Source organism: Myotis brandtii, unplaced genomic scaffold (genome assembly GCF_000412655.1).
Source record: "Myotis brandtii unplaced genomic scaffold, ASM41265v1 scaffold302, whole genome shotgun sequence".
Taxonomy (NCBI): Eukaryota; Metazoa; Chordata; class Mammalia; order Chiroptera; family Vespertilionidae; genus Myotis; species Myotis brandtii.
In genome coordinates, this window is record NW_005361545.1 from 469,147 (window position 1) to 485,941 (window position 16,795).

The window sequence follows — 16,795 nt, forward strand, 5'->3', positions numbered from 1 at the left end:
CAAAGGCTAACATTCCCCAGCCATTCCTTCGGGGGTTTCAACTTATAGGAGAGGCAGCGCAAGCCACTCAAACTTAAGATCATTACAATTTACCCTCAGTGCACCTGTTCTCTGATGGGTTTGCTGAGCATTAGGATTGAGTACAGAGAAACTAAAGTTCACTTGTAGAAGTTCATTCATACGCAAATATTTACTGAGCACCTACTGGGTGTCAAGTACTAATCTAGAGGCTGGAGATTCGGTGGAGAACAATATAGATTTGGTCTCAACCATTATGCAGTTTATAATCTGTAGAGAGGGTAGAGAAATTAATAAAAAATAGGTAAACATTTTAAAAATATACTTTGAGGTACTAAGTGCTACAAAGACACTTGCAATAAAGATTAAGAAAGGGTCCGACTCCATTTTTCTGACTGCCAACAGCTTTCAGGCCCCACCACATGCTCTTCTCTCATTGCTCCACATCTGGGCAAGTAGAGGAGAAAGCTCAGGTACTCCCACCTTCATGCTGGTAAGAAGTGCAAACCACATCAGCAGCAGCTCCACAGCAGGAACACTCACTTCAGCCCCAGCCCCAAGCACACGCAACCCCACGCCAGTCTCCTTTCCCTACTTTCTCAAGCCATTTTTGGACTAGCTTGAGAGTTTAGTCTGCTTTCTCCAGAAAGTGAATTATTACAGTAACGAACCCTTCATAACCTCTTGGTGAATGTGTGGCATCATGTCGAGAGATTCAACCCAAAATTTGGTAGGAAGGTCCATCTCACCTCTGACAAGTGACCCCATCATGAAAACAGGGCAAAGTCTCAGGATTAATAAGCACAGTAGGAACAGAAGCATTATCTTTGGGGGCCCCGGCTCAGAAATTCTACATGTTTTTTCCGCTGGATACGACTGATGCTTGATCTCAACAAGTCACCAAGCCAAGGCTCTACCTCTTGATGGGAGAAACTACAAAAATGTGTGGTCATTGTGACAGTTCATCTTGGTTATCTAGCTGAATCCAGTTCAGCATCATACAGTTCACCCTTTTCATTATAATGTCCCTGTCACACTGAACACAGAACCTGCATGTCCTAGGCACTGAAGGAATGGTTGTAGAAATGAACTAAAATCAATTTAAGATGAAGAACAATGTAATAGCTGAACCATAGGAGTAAAAATAAAGTCTGCCATAAAATATTTTTTTAAAAAACTCTTCCATATATGTTCATACATCATATCATTCACATTTTTCAGTCATTTTAAATAAAGCAGTATCAAACCTAGGTCTGCAGTCCGGTGGCTGACAAAGCCAGTCCACATACTTCTACTTTCTAATAACATAATTGGCCACCTGATCTGTAGGAGGGTGAGTTATCTGAGCCTCCTGACAGACCTGTGAGAGGGAATAAAATGGCTCACCTTCAGAAGTACAAGAGCAATACACACACTTGCGTGTCAGCAAGGATGTATGTTAGCTGAAGTGCTGAAAAGATGCCTCCAGTGTAAGGCAAACAGGTATATTTATAGATATTGCTGCTTTCCCTAGTCCTTAAAATGCCCTTTGGCTTTTGCATCCATTGAGCAAAATATTCACTGACTATGCTAGGGCTGTGCTAGGTATTGGGGACAATGAAACATGCCTTGTTTTTGCCTTGAAGAAGGAAATTAACAATAGTTGATATATTGCTATTGGCAAAGCATTCTGCTAGTCTCTGTACATATGCTCTCCACACAGCAGTTAAAACCACCTAATGAGGTGCTATTATCTTCCCCATTTAACAGATGAGGATACTGACAACTATCATAGATTACAAATTTGCTCTATTATCATTCAACAAATAAATGGCAGAATCTTGATTCAAAACACCTTGGTCAGCTTGAACCAAGACCCAGACATTTTGCAGCCGGTAACAATGGGTTTCTCCCAGCTTTACAAATGTTCCATTGGTTTCCATTCTCTTAGAGAACATTAGACCACTACTACAGTCGTAGAAGGGAAGCCTCCCTCCTTTCCCTAAAGAATCTCTCTAGAGTCCATCTCTACACCATTGTGATTCAGTTGGGATGATGGATTTATCAGACAAAGAGGCCCTGGTGAGTGAAATGCCTCCTCCTCATGGTCACCTCCCAAGTACACATTCAGTGAAGAAGAAAATTAAAATACATGGACTCTAAGTCAAACTCACCTGTGTGAGAAACACTGCAGTGGCCAGAGTGGTTGCAACATGCAGAGTCAAAAACTTCATGGAAACGAGTAAAGCTAAAATACATGTATACTAGTATTTACAACAAAAAAGAAGAAACATTTTTCTTTCTATCCACCCCCCAGAAAATATGCTAAAAGGGCTTCTTTTTTTTGCAGAAGACTAGACCAATCCTGAGGTCATATTCTGATGGTGAATGAAAAAGAGATACTTAAACAGTTAGCAATCGGCATGATGAGCACCTCATTTCATTTAGGAAGAATCACGGATGAAGCCAAAGCACACTTACGAGGTCTTTATAGGTCGGCTGCTGAATATTAGCTTCTGACAACTGTGGGAAATAACTACCCTTGTGCCTCCCTTGAGTCTCTCATTCAGTCCCCAAGTTTTGCACATTTCCCCATGTATCTTTCATCTTACTGATGTCCACACTTGTGTGCGATTGGGTAGCAATCCCCTCATACCTGGATCTGCCCTTTCTTAACTGGCTGGCTTGCTCTCAGTCCCTTTCTTACTCCAAAGCTCCCTTTCACTAGATACCAATAAATAATCTTTATATACAACTTCCATCATGTCACCATTCTGCTCAAAAACCTTTCATTGCTCTGTATTTCCTATGGTCAAAACTACTACCTCATTCTCTCCACCCCCACATTTATCTCCAAATCCTACTTCCCTTGGCATTTAGGCCACTCTAGTCAGTCTCCCAAGGGTGCCATATCCATCCCTGCATACTTGGATCATACATGTCCTCTTATTTTACAGGGCTCCTCTTCTTATCCAAGGCCAGATCAAGTCTCAAATCTTCCATGAAGTCCCCCTTGGTAAGTCTAGCCCTTACAGGACATACACATTGTTTCTCACAATTGGACACATAATGTGATTACATTCTGTCCTACGGTTAAGTATTGCATTAATTGTGTTATTCTGGTGTCCCAGCTGTTTAAGAGCAACCTTGAGTCTAATCACTATGTTTTATGTGTTGGAAGTAAGCAAGTGTATGTATGTGTGTGTGTGTGCATATATGTATCTGTAGTTACTTATTTACTAGGGGCCCAGTGCATAAATTCATGCACCTTGAACTGTGGGCCATGAGGCTGTGGTGGGCACAGGGGTGGGTCTCAGCCCATCCTCCACACCCCTGCCCGGCCCCTCCCACCACAGTCCTGGTCCCGTCTGCCAGCAGCCCCGCTCCCACCACCGCCGCCACTCCCACGTGCTGACAGCGCCGGCCCGCTCATGCCTGCTGACAGTGCGGAGCAATTGGGACTAGTGCCAGCATTGGGTGCAAGTAGGGCCAGTGCCTTCAGCGGGTGCAAGCAGCTGCTGCTGCCCTGATCACCCCTCAGGAGCAGGGAGGAGGTAGAGAAGCCCTCAGGGGCAATTTGGGCCGACAGCTGCCGCTTGCACCCACTGACAGCACTTGCACCGGTGCCGAGAGATCAGGACTGGCACTGGGCACCGGCAACGGGTGTGAGTGGTGGCTCCGGCACCAGCAGTGGGTGCGAGTGGGGCCGTTGCCGGCAGCAGGTTCGAGAGGCAGCTACCGGCCCAGATGGCCCCTCAGGAGCAGGGGGAGGTGGAGAAACCCTGAGGGGAGATTGGGGCCAGCAGCCGCCACTCGCATCTGCTGATGGCACTGAGAAATAGGAACTGGTACCAGGGACTGGCAGTGGGTGCAAGTGGGGCTGGCGCTGGAAGCAGGTGTGAGCACCCGGCGGGACCACAGCACATGAGAGCAAAGAATTTTCAGTAACCACCAGAGGCTTGACCCAATGACAGCGACCGGCGCCCCGCCTTGGTCTGGCGCTCCTGCTTGACAGCGACTGCCCCGCCTTGGTCTGGCGCTCCTGCTCACCTGCTCCACCATCCCACCACAGCCAATGCCCGCCATGTTCCACGCTCTACCACTTGCTGCTGACGCTTGCCACATTTCATGCATGCCCCCTGGTGGTCAGCGCATATCATAGTGACCCATTGTTCGGTTGTTCTGCCATTCGGTCTACTTGCATATTAGGATTTCATATATATAGATTGTATTAGCTATGGTCTGTTAACCAAATCTCACACCAAATATTTGCCTATTCTCACAAATAACTATTTACATAGATTTAATATCAAATTAAGTATTCCCACAGCATTTTATTACATTATTGATAAATTAGATTTTTAGCTCATTGCCCCATAATCCCAAATGAGATACAAGGAAAAGTTAAGGATTTTGTCAGGTAACCCCAATACTTTTCTCTTTTAAAAAAAGCAATAAAATAACCAAGACCCTGATTTTTAGAACAGCTGGGAATTTTCCTTCATGAATCATTCATTCATTCATTCAGCTAAATATTTCTAGAGTGCCTATTAGATGCCAGGTACTGTGGCAGGTATCAAGAACATTATGGGTATCAAAACTCTCTGTGGATAGTTTGTATTAAGCCAAAAGGAAAATTGAGTTTCATAAGAGAAATATACTATATATATGCAAACTGACAGATATTCCAAAGTCTACTGATAGCCGAATTAGGCTGAGGAACAAATTTGGTTTTCCTGACTTAAACACACACACACACACACACACACACACACAATCTTGTTCCAGCCCTGTTCCATTTCTATTTCAACCTCTATCATGGACAGACACAGTTCAATTGAGGTTGGTCAGAGTTATTTAATTACCGTAGACCTACTCAATTTTTCTCTATTTCTCTTTTTTTGTGTGTTGGGGGATTATGATGTGGATGGCTTAGAGGACAGAGGTTGGAAAAGCCGGTACACTGAGCTCCTGAATTTTAGTGTGGGAAGTAAAGTTTCTCCACTTTTTAATGAATTATTGGTCAACCCCATGGCTTTGCTCCAAAAATGTCCTGCTAGAGTGGAGGATTATCTTACATGGGTCATTACACTTCCAAGCTCTAAGACCCAGAATGTGCATTAAATTAAAATTCCCTGCACCTTGTAGGCAACACACCATGACACCCAAAAGATGCAAAAGTGCTAAGTGAGTTCTGAGGAATAATATGATCACCACTGCATATTTATCAAGTTCAATAGGATGCTAAGTACCATATAGACAGATAATACAAGCAGCCTCCACAAAAAAAGCAACAGCAATGGTCTTATAAGGACTCGCTCATTCATTTGCTTTAGGAACAGACACTGTAACTAAACTTGTTAGAAATAGTCTCTTTTTAAAAGTATCCTCAAGGCTGTCTATCCCTTTTTGTTTGATTTAAAAGTGGCCGATTTTCTAGTTATCATGTATGAATGTGGCCATGTCTCCTAATTTCAAAATGACCATAAGAATGCTGTAGGCTTACACTGAAGAACTTCATCCCCTTGCAACTGGAAATTATGAATGGGGTTTTCTGAGACATCTTAAATAAATCAGTTGTAAAACATGATATATATACCATTATGTTTTTTCAGTCAACTAACAAAATAAATGTTTTCAGAATTAATAACATGGCCTTTTTATACTCGCCTTCAATTTTCTGAAAAAAAGCATACATTTGAAAGCCAAAATAACTTATGGTTTAGTCTAAAATTAAAGTGCAAATATTCAAAGATAAAACCATGAATCAAATGCCCTATTTTTAACAACTCTAGACACCAGCAGAGGAAAAGTTAAAGTACAATACATCCAATATGTATGTATAAGAGCCAATATGCATGTGGGTGAGCACAAAGAATAACTTTGCATATACAAAAACTAATTGAATTTCAGAATCCTGACTTTCTTTATTTAAATGCCAGCCCATCAGGGTTATAAGGGGAAAAAAAATCAAGCACTTTAGAGAAAATGGGTTATAAACTGTCATTGTTGAGTTTAGTGTTCTGACAACTTTGAAAGTAACTATAATGTAATTTCCCAAGTTGGTAGCTAAAATAATGGAACATCTGGATGCCATTGAAATGTATGACAATCAAGAAGAGAACAGTAAAGCAGTGGGAACAATGCTTTCCCTTTGATTATAATTCTTTGTGGTTTTGAACTCTGACTCCAAACCTGGGTTGTGGCAGTCCAGGGCAACTCCCTTCTCTAAGATTCACCCATCATTCCTGGTTTTATGAGTCCATCTCTGGGCCTACTATTGCTTCCAGCAGCTGTACCTTCCACTGGCTTGTCCTCCTAATCTGCTGTCAGACCTCATGCCTGAACACCTGTGTGAAGTGGTAAGCAGTGGGCAGTGTCATATGTAAACTGGTCAGAGTGCTGATTTCAACCTCATATTCTGGGTCTGGCCTTGGGAAATACAGGCATCTCCAGAAAATACCATTTATTAGGCAACCACAGAGACATTCTATTCTTCTGAAAACAAGTGATCCTTGTGGATGACATAATGAAGTTGAACTGTAGTGACAAATGAACCAGTTAGATTTGTCTTACCAACTGGCAGCCTCAGGGATGGTGCTGCCTTCTATGGTTTCTGGAGTGGTTTTGCCATTTGGCAGGTGTCTAACATTATATATGATGTTGGTAGAAATATCTGGGCACAGGCCTACATAGCTAATGCTCCTCCCAGATAAGAACTAATTGTAACTGAGTTGAGATCCATGTTTTCATTCCTGGAGTCTGACCACAACAGGGAGGAGGGGAAAACACTTTTTTTTCAATCCAATCCAGCCAATACTTACTTTGAGTCTAATAAGTATAACCTCAGTGCCAGGAGGAAAACAAAAATAGTCATTAAGGACCTTGTAATCTGCGGTCTCACAATAGACACATATTCATGAATTATATATTTCTTTACATTTTTACCCTCAAAAAAGGATATTCCATGGAAGCATGTTATTTTTCTTGCCCTTCCTGACTAAAAGCCGCGCTTCAAGGTTGTCTGCAAGTGGAGTCACTCTGACTGCAGAGATGACTTATTCTTGGCGTGCACGCTAGTCTCTCTAGGGGCCCTTGTACTTCACAGCTCCAAGCTGAAACTGATGGGCACACGCAGGGGCTGCCCTTCTTCCTGCTCCTTCTACTTGCATCATCTGTAGGATCTGGCTTTTAAACATGGACAGGCATATGTGCCCTCTCAAAGACATGTCAAGCCTCAGCGACAGTTTGGTTTGGATCTCGTCCCTCTTTTTACACCACAATTTGTCACCAATACAGAATGCAGACAGCGATGCCAAATCTGAATGCCGCCTGCATGCCCACATTTGGCAAATATTTATCCAGATCTTTAATTTGGGATTTAATAGTCTATCATCTAATAGATGATTTCTACGGTACTGTTTAGGGCTGACATTTTATGATTCTGTGGGGTTCATTTGCACTTTTGTGAACAGAAGCTTACAATGAATCATTTTGCCTTTAATGAGAAAATGTTATAAGGTAGAATATTAATAGCTGCCCAATGCTGTCATATTCTACTGTGGGAGAGGGGAGTAGTTCACATTGTGTGTATAACCTTTAGGTGTCCATGTTTCCATATTTAGGTTACATGTTCAGGTTTCTGATATAATTTTCCAAATGACATGCTATAATGTGCAGGAGTCTTTTTCCACAAGTGTTTCAGAGATGTTTCTTTCGGTTAGTGAATCCTATAAGGAAGTCTTCATAATTCCAATCAAATGAAGGAATTTCACTCATATCTGTGAGCAGTCTGGTCAAGTGCCTGATACAACCTGTTAGATGACATCCTACCATGTCCAGGGTCTTTCTTCCAGCTGATCCACAGGCAGAAGAGAGGGTAAGTAAACACCCGGCTGGAAGTGGGCACCAAACCCACTGCAGAGTGCGAATGGGGGACTGGGCTGTATCCACGCAATCTTCCAGAATAAGTGACAGACCGTCTAACCCTTAAGATCATTAAAAACCTTACCACATGCAATCTCACGCTACTGAAAAACTAACTGAATGTGAATGTTAATATAAAAAACGCCAAAAAAATAAATTGATAAATGCAAAAGAAGGGGTTACAATGACCGGAAGTGGGCACCGAACCCACTGCAGAGTGCGAATGGGAGACTGGGCTGTATCCACCAATCTTCCAGAATAAGTGACAGACCGTCTAACCTTTAAGATCATTAAAAACCCTACCACATGTAATCTCACACTACTGAAAACTAACTGAATGTGAATGTTAATATAAAAAACACCAAAAAATAAATTGATAAATGCAAAAGAAGGGGTTACAAAACAATATGCAGAGCATTATTTCAATCTTTTTGACAAATTTTATGCAGGATCATAAGTAATGTGTGAGCTTATATACACAAATGCAAAAAGAAATTCTGAAAGTTTATATTCCAAAATGTAAAAATTGATCATTATTACATGGGAAATTATGAGTGTTACATTTTTTTCAAAAACAGAAAAAAATTGCTTATCTCTCTCTCTCTCTCTATTCTTTTTTTTTTTTACAATGAACATGTATTCTATAGTACATATTTCTGGTACATCATAGTTACCCATTTCTAATTACCCTATAATTAGAAATAAATAGTTTTAAAATTCCTACCCTAAGCACTATGTAATTTCTAGAAGAAGAGTTTTGAAAGAGACTCAATTTTCCCTCTTTCAGGGAGGTGTATATACATATGCTTCAAACTGTTAGAAATTGAGTTCACTCTTCCTTACATATTGATGTCCTTGTGATATGACAGGAACTTTTAAATGAGTTGCTCCTGGAAGCATCATTTTTGAAGATGGGAAATGGTTTTGTGCATGTTATCAAAGCACACATCATAGGTCTGTCACAGCCTTGCACAGAGAGATTTGTCATTCTTTATTGCTAGGTGGAGCAAGCATGTTCTGGCTACTGCTGATAGAGATGGAATGACACCCACTGTTGTAAAATGCTGAAGAAAACCCCACCATATTCTCTAGCTGAAACCAAACAAGCCCGTCTCCAATTCCTGCCTTCCACGAGGATCTATGGCAGCCCTGACTCCTGTTGGCAGGGCTATAATGCTGCTTTAAATTGAACTGCAGACATCCTGACTTCTCCACCTCATGAGCAGCGGTCCAAGGCCTTTGATGGTAGTGATGGAACATGTAACCATAAGACTTGGCCAAATGGATTCTCAAGTGGCAAAGAGGCTGTCCCCAAGCAATGAAGAGAAAAATGAAGCAATTTTGTAACCTACAGGATACCAAAAGTTGTTTTCACAGCATTCAACTTAAAAATAAGACAAGAGGCATGGATATGTGAAACAGACTGAGAGATCTCAGAGGGGAGGGAGGAGCCTGGATGAAAGATGGTGAAGGGATTAGCCAAAGAACATGTATGCATAACCCATGGACACAGACATCAGTGTGGGGAAGGCCCGGGGAGCAGGGTCAGGGGCTCGGTGGAGGTGGGCGAAGAGGGGCTGTGAAGGGGGACACCTGTAATAGTGTCAACAACAACAACAACAAAAAGGAGTAAATTAAGTCCCTCTTTATATGAAGAAAGTTAGAAGACATCCTGCCTTTTCAGAACTTGGTGTCATTGGTCAGCAGCCCCTGCTCCGGAGGTATTAGCTGCCTAATTTAAAGTGTCTGCAGGAAGCTTCTTAACGGGGTGATTAATGAGTACTCAGATATCTTTCAAAATATTGAGCTCTTTCTATTTTATTTGAAAGTAGTATCCTAAAAGTAGATTTTATCTCAATTACATAATAGCAAAGTATACATTAGCACAGAGCTTAACCCCATATCCCATTTTAAGATTTATCAGCATATTTAAAAGTGTGTTGCAGCAAGCCAGGAATTATAACACTTAAATGTGCAATGTACATGCAACCCGCCAACCCTCACAAAATCCTATAAAGAAGCTATCAGTATTATTATCCTAATGTACAGAAGCAGAAACTGAGCTGGATGAAGAAAGATGACCCAGCTAGTGAGCTGCGAAGTCTGCCTGTCTGTCTTCCAAACCTATGCTTTAACCATCTCTGTCTACACTTGCGGCACAAGATTCGACTGCTATAAATTTTAGATTGATGTGAACTTTAAAAGAACTACTATAATCAGGACATTATTTTAGGAGATGTTTTATTTCTTACTAAGTCAGACTGAATAGCTGTGTAAAATACATATATGGCTACAATGGAAATGATGAAATAAGCAAATTTATTACAGGTTTTCTCCGTTTTAAAAGGACTGATAGTATTTGCCCCGAGATACCGGCCTATTTTCCTTGGCTCTGACATTGGGGCTCTCCTGCCTTATCTTCCATTCAGTGATCTGCCTCTCACTGACAACCCTCTCAGCATCTCACTGAACCAGCATTGCCACCAAATAGATGAGGCTGGTAGCCCCCAATTTGCCACCAAAGCAAGTCACTTGAAAGGTCCTGAAACAACAGCTCATTTGATCAAAGCTGTCTGCAGCGCAGGAGGCAAGCCAAGGAGCTTTTCCTTTTCATTAGTAGAGGCACTTGAGTCGGCATCTCGTGTCCTGCTCCTGCTGCCGCTACATTTTTATTCTCCCGCAGGCACACTTAGTGCTCAACTGGGTCATTCACACCTGGTGTTCGGCACAGGCGTGGATGGTTTCTGAAGGGCCCAAATGAAATCGGACTGGACAGATCATCCCGCTGCTCAGAGAGTGTGCTGCACAAAATAAACCAGGGAAGCAGCACGATGGCAAAAGTGGGAAGAGGAGCTTCAGAAGCGCAGGGCGGAGGGTCAGTTTAGCATCGCTGCACTCAGGGGAGAGCCAGCCTGGTGTCCAGGATGTGAGATTCGAAATGGAGTTCAGGGATAAGCCATTTATGGGACCAGACCTGCAGGGTAAGAGGTTCTCCTCGACTCCTTCCCTCCCCACAGGACCCCACAGCATGAGCCCGGGAAGGAGCAGCACAGCACCCCATTCGGGAACCTTTCAGGAGTGGACACAAAAGCAGAGCCCTGGTGCCCAGCTCAACAAGCGGTGACCCACCTGGAGCAATGATCACTGCAGAGTGCAAAAGCCGGCTCATTCCCATTTCCATGCTGAGCCAGGGAATGGCAGGACCCTCCCAGGTCCAAGGGAATGGGTTACATTTACTGTTGCTCTACTAATCAGGATTCAGACTCAAGGGGGAGCAAAACAAATGCAACCTTGCACTACCAGGTAAACTAGAGATGGTTATTTACGGCATCAAGGATTTACTCCAGACAATTCTCCTACTGTATGTGTTTGTCTGCAGATTGTTAACTTGGAGGCTAACCAGGAACACAGACAAGCAAGGTTAGGACTGAAGAACTGCCAGGGGGAGACAAAGCAGACAGGAGGCCCAGGAAAACTCTATGTAATCCAAGGACCCACAGCACTCCCCCGCCCTTCCCTGGTTCATAGCAGAGCGGGTGGGAAGACACCCTCAGCTGAGATCCGAACTAAGTCCTCACAGGCTGCTATTTCCAACCTTGGGGCTCATTTCTAATATTTCCCTGAGTCCAAAGGAGCCCACTGTGAAAAAATGTTCTGTAAAAAATCAATAATATATATATATTTTTTTTTTAAAAAAAGAGATGCCACGAAACAAACTGTATTCTATAATACCTGTGAATTATTTTATTGTGAGAGGATTACACATTATAAAGCAGGAAAGAAATCTTCCTTTATATCATATGTTGCAAAACAAAGGCTCATTTTAAAAAATGGAGGTGTCAACATTAGTGTAAGGAGATCTGGCATGTGAATCTGACTTTGTTATTTTGTCTGATGAAACTGGGCCCACCTGTTTCCACACCTGCCCCTGGCTGAGCCTGTTATAGGGGCAGGTGAGACCCGCCATCCTCCCCCTCTGTCCCCACCACACACATGCTGCTCCTCTGAATTCCCTGCCCAGCCCTGTGGGCATCTCACGCTCTCTGTTTTGAACAAAGTACCTTTGAGAATTAATAATTTTATTTGAAAAATTCGTGTGTGTGTCTGATTCAGTATTTACTCTTTGGCCAATTGGGAAATACAGCTGCAATTCACACTGCTGGGAGGATCTCACAAAGGATCGCTCTTCAGGGCCTGCACCAACCTGAAGTGTTCTGCAGAAACCGGAATGACAACCTCATGCAAATGGGCGTGCGTATGTGTGTGCACACACCACTGTCACAACTACTGCCACCGCCACGCCTGACTGCCCTGCTGACACCCTCTCCGGGCATGATCCCAGACTTAAGAGAAATGTACTTCTGAGAAGAGCTTCATTCCCGAGCTAGAACACGTCCCCTGGGTAAAGCTGGAGGGTTTCTGGGAAGGATGGGCAGGAAACCCTCAGTGAGGACTGTGGAGGAGGCAGAGCTCAGAAAAGCAGGCCCTTGGAGCAGTTAAAAGCCAAGGCAGGTCCTGAAGGGGACTTCCATGAAGATTTTAACTGGTAGCATGGAGCCTGGAACATGGAAATAACTGTATTTAGATGGTGGTTTTATCCCCCTGGACTGTAACTGTGGTTGCCTCAGTCCCTTAGGAAGCCTTGCGAGATGGTTGCGGAGAAGCGAGGGGCAGGCCAGGCCAGGAAATGAAATCTGGCTTGCTGTAGGAGTTTGCTTTGGGTTGCCATAACAGAAGGTAAAGACTGGGTGGCTTACATGACAGAAATCCATTTTTTCATCCTGGAGGCTAAAAGCCCGAGGTCAACGTGTGGACATGGTTGGTTTCTTATGTGGCCTCTCTCCCTGGCTTGTAGATGGCTGTCTTCTCCCGCTGTCTTCACATGGTCTTCCTTCTATATGTGTCTGGTCCACATTACATGTTCTTAAAAGGACAGCTATCCTATTGGATTAGGGCCCAACCAAAAGGTTTGATTTTAATTTAATTACCTTTAAACAAAATTTTAAAATTGATTTGAGAGAGAGAGAGAGAGAGAGAAAGAGATATTCATTGTCCCACTTATTGATGCATTCATTGGTTGATTCTTGTATGTGCCCTGACTGGGGATCAAACCTGTAACCTTGGTGTATTGGGAGGATGCTCTAACCAGTTGCGCTACCCAGCCAGGCCTAATTACCTCTTTAAAGACTCCAAATAAAGTCCCATTGTGAAGTACTAGGGACTAGGACATCTACATATGACTTTGTGGAGAGGTACAATTCAGCCCATAACATCTGGTCTATAGTCATTCTTCTGCTGGGATCCAAGCTGGTACTCACAGTGTGGGCACAGCATCCTCTCAGGTGGTTCCCAGCAGCAGACAGATCCCCTGTCCGGAGCTGGGTGCGCAGTGAAGGAGAGAGCAGTAGGTGCTGAGGAGCAGCTGAGGGAGTGGCGAATGGACAACCAAAGAGAATAAGAGAAAACCTCGTCTTTCCAGACATGTGTATGCTGATCCCTCAGCACCTGGTAAATCTATTAGACAACGACAGTGGGCAAAGATGACTCAATTTCCCACATTTCAATATGCTGATGGATGTGTAGGACCTTATCCTTTCTATAGAGAAGGAAGACCTATACTGGGCACTACAATGAAGTGACGGTGTGACCTTGGACCTTTCTCTCTTCTCTTGTCTCAGTCTCAGTTTCTGCATCTATATAATGGGAGAGAAGCAGTTTGGATGATGCGAATGAAAATCAGCTCCTTGATTCCAGGACACCAGCTAACTGTAGTAGCTCATGAATAACCAACAGTTTTTTTAAATATATTTTATTGATTTTTAACAGAGAGGAAGGGAGAGGGTTAGAGAGTTAGAAACACTGATGAGAGAGAAACATCGATCAGCTGTTTCCTGCACACCCCCTACTGGAGATGTGCCCACAGTCAAGATACATGCCCTTGAACGGAATCAAACCTGGGACCCTTCAGTCCGCAGGCCGACGCTCTATCCACTGAGCCAAACTGGTCAGGGCATAACCAACAGTTTGGTCTCTTAAAGACCTCAGTGTGAAAGGCAAATAGAAAAACAGTCACTTTGGTAACAGAACCTTACTGCCTACCCCTATGCCAGGCCCAGAATAAGCATTTGATAAAGCTATTAAGACAGGAGGGAAAAAAATGAGTTTCCATGAACTTAATTCAAGTTGATGCAACATGGATATGAACAACTAAGGCTTGAAAAGGCATGGGCCTGGAGGTAGAGACCTGGAAGAGAGGGTGCCATGCTCTCTTTGGAGCTCTGGAAAGCAGAAGTGATGCCCAACTCTTCTTCTGAGTCCTGAGCCTGTGACAGGTGCTGTTTATGTGCACATATATCCATCTTTTTTTTTGAGGGCCTGCTGGTACTTCTTGCAAAGTTTTTGAGGTGTCAGAGGAACCTACTGAGAGAAACTTTCATTTCTCTCAGTTAAATGATCAAAATATGGGCTTTTTAATGGGTTGAAATAGGCCTGCGATTCTTCAGCACCAGAAATTACCATCATTTCCAAAGCAGATGCTTATCAAAGTAAGAAACCATTAAGGAGTGCACTCACTGAAGAAATCAATTTGCATCCTAAGTCAAGGAGGAAATGTTATAAAAACTTAGCAAAGGGCAGTATTTTTTCCCCTCAGAAAATAAAACCGTAAAAAGGGATGATAATTTCAGACAGGAAGAGAAAACAGTCACATGAGGTGCCCCTTACCCAGGACAATGGTTATGGATGAGTATGCGAAAGGGACAGAGACTAGATAACTTACATTCCTATAGATCTAGTGTACTCCTCTGTAATGTGTTTTGCTACTTATAACAACTGCGCTATAAAACATCACCACATTCTCTTGGCTACTTCAAGTTATAAGCACACAGAACATCATTTCTCACCCTCTGTCTTTATACGGGTTCCTGGGTCTTGTCATCCTTTTTGATTTGCAAATAAAATAATCTCTCTGTTCTCTTATCAGAACCATCCAGCCCTGAACAGAGAAACATTTCAAGATCAAAAGGGAGGCAAACTAATACTCTTTCAGCAAGCAAGATAAAGATTCACACATAATTAAGCCAGCAGTATAGAGTTATTTAAGTGGACATATCTTTTAAGAATAGTCAAACTGCTATAAGCTATTCATACTCCTGGGGTCAGTACTGAAAAGGGAAAGGGAACTGACAAGGTGTTTCCTGAGGAAAAGGGGAACAGGGATGAGGTCATAAAAAGGGAGGCACAGAGGATGGCTTAGTAGTGTCTCTGTGGGCCAGGCCCTTTGTGCAGTTCATCCATGAGGTCGGGGTGATTAACTCCATTTTACAGATGAGGAAATGGAGGATCAAAGCAAATGGAAAGAGGCAGGGCCTTCCCTTCCATTCCTTCTGTGTCTGAGTTCATGCACTTTACAGTATGCTAATACCCCCTCCATGATCTCATCTAGGGGAAAATAAAGGTCTCAGATTAATCACTCAATCACGGGGCATTATTGAGTGCTTCCCATTTTTCAGGTATGGGTCTGGCAGCTCTGAATACAGAGATGAGAAAGACATTTGGTGCTGACAACAGCCACCACCATTCATGGAACACTTACTGTCTAACAGGCAGCATCCTGAGCACTTTTTACCTGTCATTTCATATACTCTTTACATCAACGCTATGTTAGGCATTGTTACAGATGAGGAAAAGGGGGTTCAGAGAGGTCCAGTGGCCTATCTAAGCTCTGTGAGTAGCTCCAAAATAGCATCTCGGGCCTACCTGAATTTAACATCCAGGCCTTCCCACACCACTTCTATTTACTAGCTTGATAAATCAAGTTTCAATCCCACAAGGAGTTTAAATTTAGGAGGTGAGGAAACAATCTGTACAAGTGATTATAAGAAAGAATTAGTGCCTTTATTTCTTTATTTCACAGCTGCCATCTCCGATAATGAGGTAATCAGGACTGGAGTCACAACCACTAAGCTAAAATGTTAACTCACTATTTAGTTTATGCATCCATTATCAACTTCCTGCATCTATTTGCTAGGATTAGGCTTCTACCTCCACTATCATCATAATTGGCTATAAAGTTATGTATATGACTTTGAGTAAGTGAGCTGAAAATTCCTGACTTTTGCATTTTATGGGAGGGAGAGAAGATCAGACCAATTATTTTCACATAACAGATTTCCAAATTAGGCAAGAGTTTAGGGCTCAGAATTCACCTAAGAAGTGTAAGCTATACTTGTGAATCTTTCTACAGTTCTTTGTTCTTGCTTTTTTTGCAAGTCCCTTGGATTCTGTTAATAACTTTCCTCCTATAGTCAGAGATTTAAGGTGAATGCTTACAGACTCAAAAACCCTTACAGCCCATACATGGTCAAGCTAAATATCTTAAATCAATGTACAGGCAGACACCCAGCAGTGTAAAAAGTGCCTGCTATCATGAGGATTGAAAACTACAAACAAATCATTAATGTCCTCCTGGTTACTTATTCATAAGAGCACCTGCCAGGTCAGATTCTAAATGACTCCTTTCAAGAAGAGAAATTTAATTTTATTGGGATGGAGAAATATAAAATAGAGCCAGAGGTTAATAGGAGTTTAAGAGGAGCATAGGGTTATCTTAGCAATTAAAGGCTCTCCAGGAGGTTAATCACCCCCACATAGTACTTACAAATGACACATGTATCAGCAGATATAAAAACGTGTGTACAGTGCAGAACACTAATCTGGATGATATATATATATCTGGATGATATATATATATATATACACACACACACACACACACACACACACACACACACACACTGGAGGCCCAGTGCACGAAATTCGTGCACTTGCGGGGGGCGGGGCGGGGGGGGGGGGGACCCTCAGCCCAGATTGT

At 42.7% G+C, this 16,795-nt stretch overlaps 1 protein-coding gene and 1 pseudogene across 2 annotated transcripts in view; both read right to left on the reverse strand.

Annotated features, from left to right (window-relative positions):
- LOC102261377 overlaps positions 1–2,231 on the reverse strand; it is a 7,368-nt pseudogene extending 5,137 nt beyond the window's left edge.
- The window catches only part of FAT3 (FAT atypical cadherin 3), a 535,794-nt gene that overhangs the window by 170,071 nt on the left and 348,928 nt on the right, over positions 1–16,795 (reverse strand). The gene's annotated exons all lie outside the window — the stretch shown is intronic.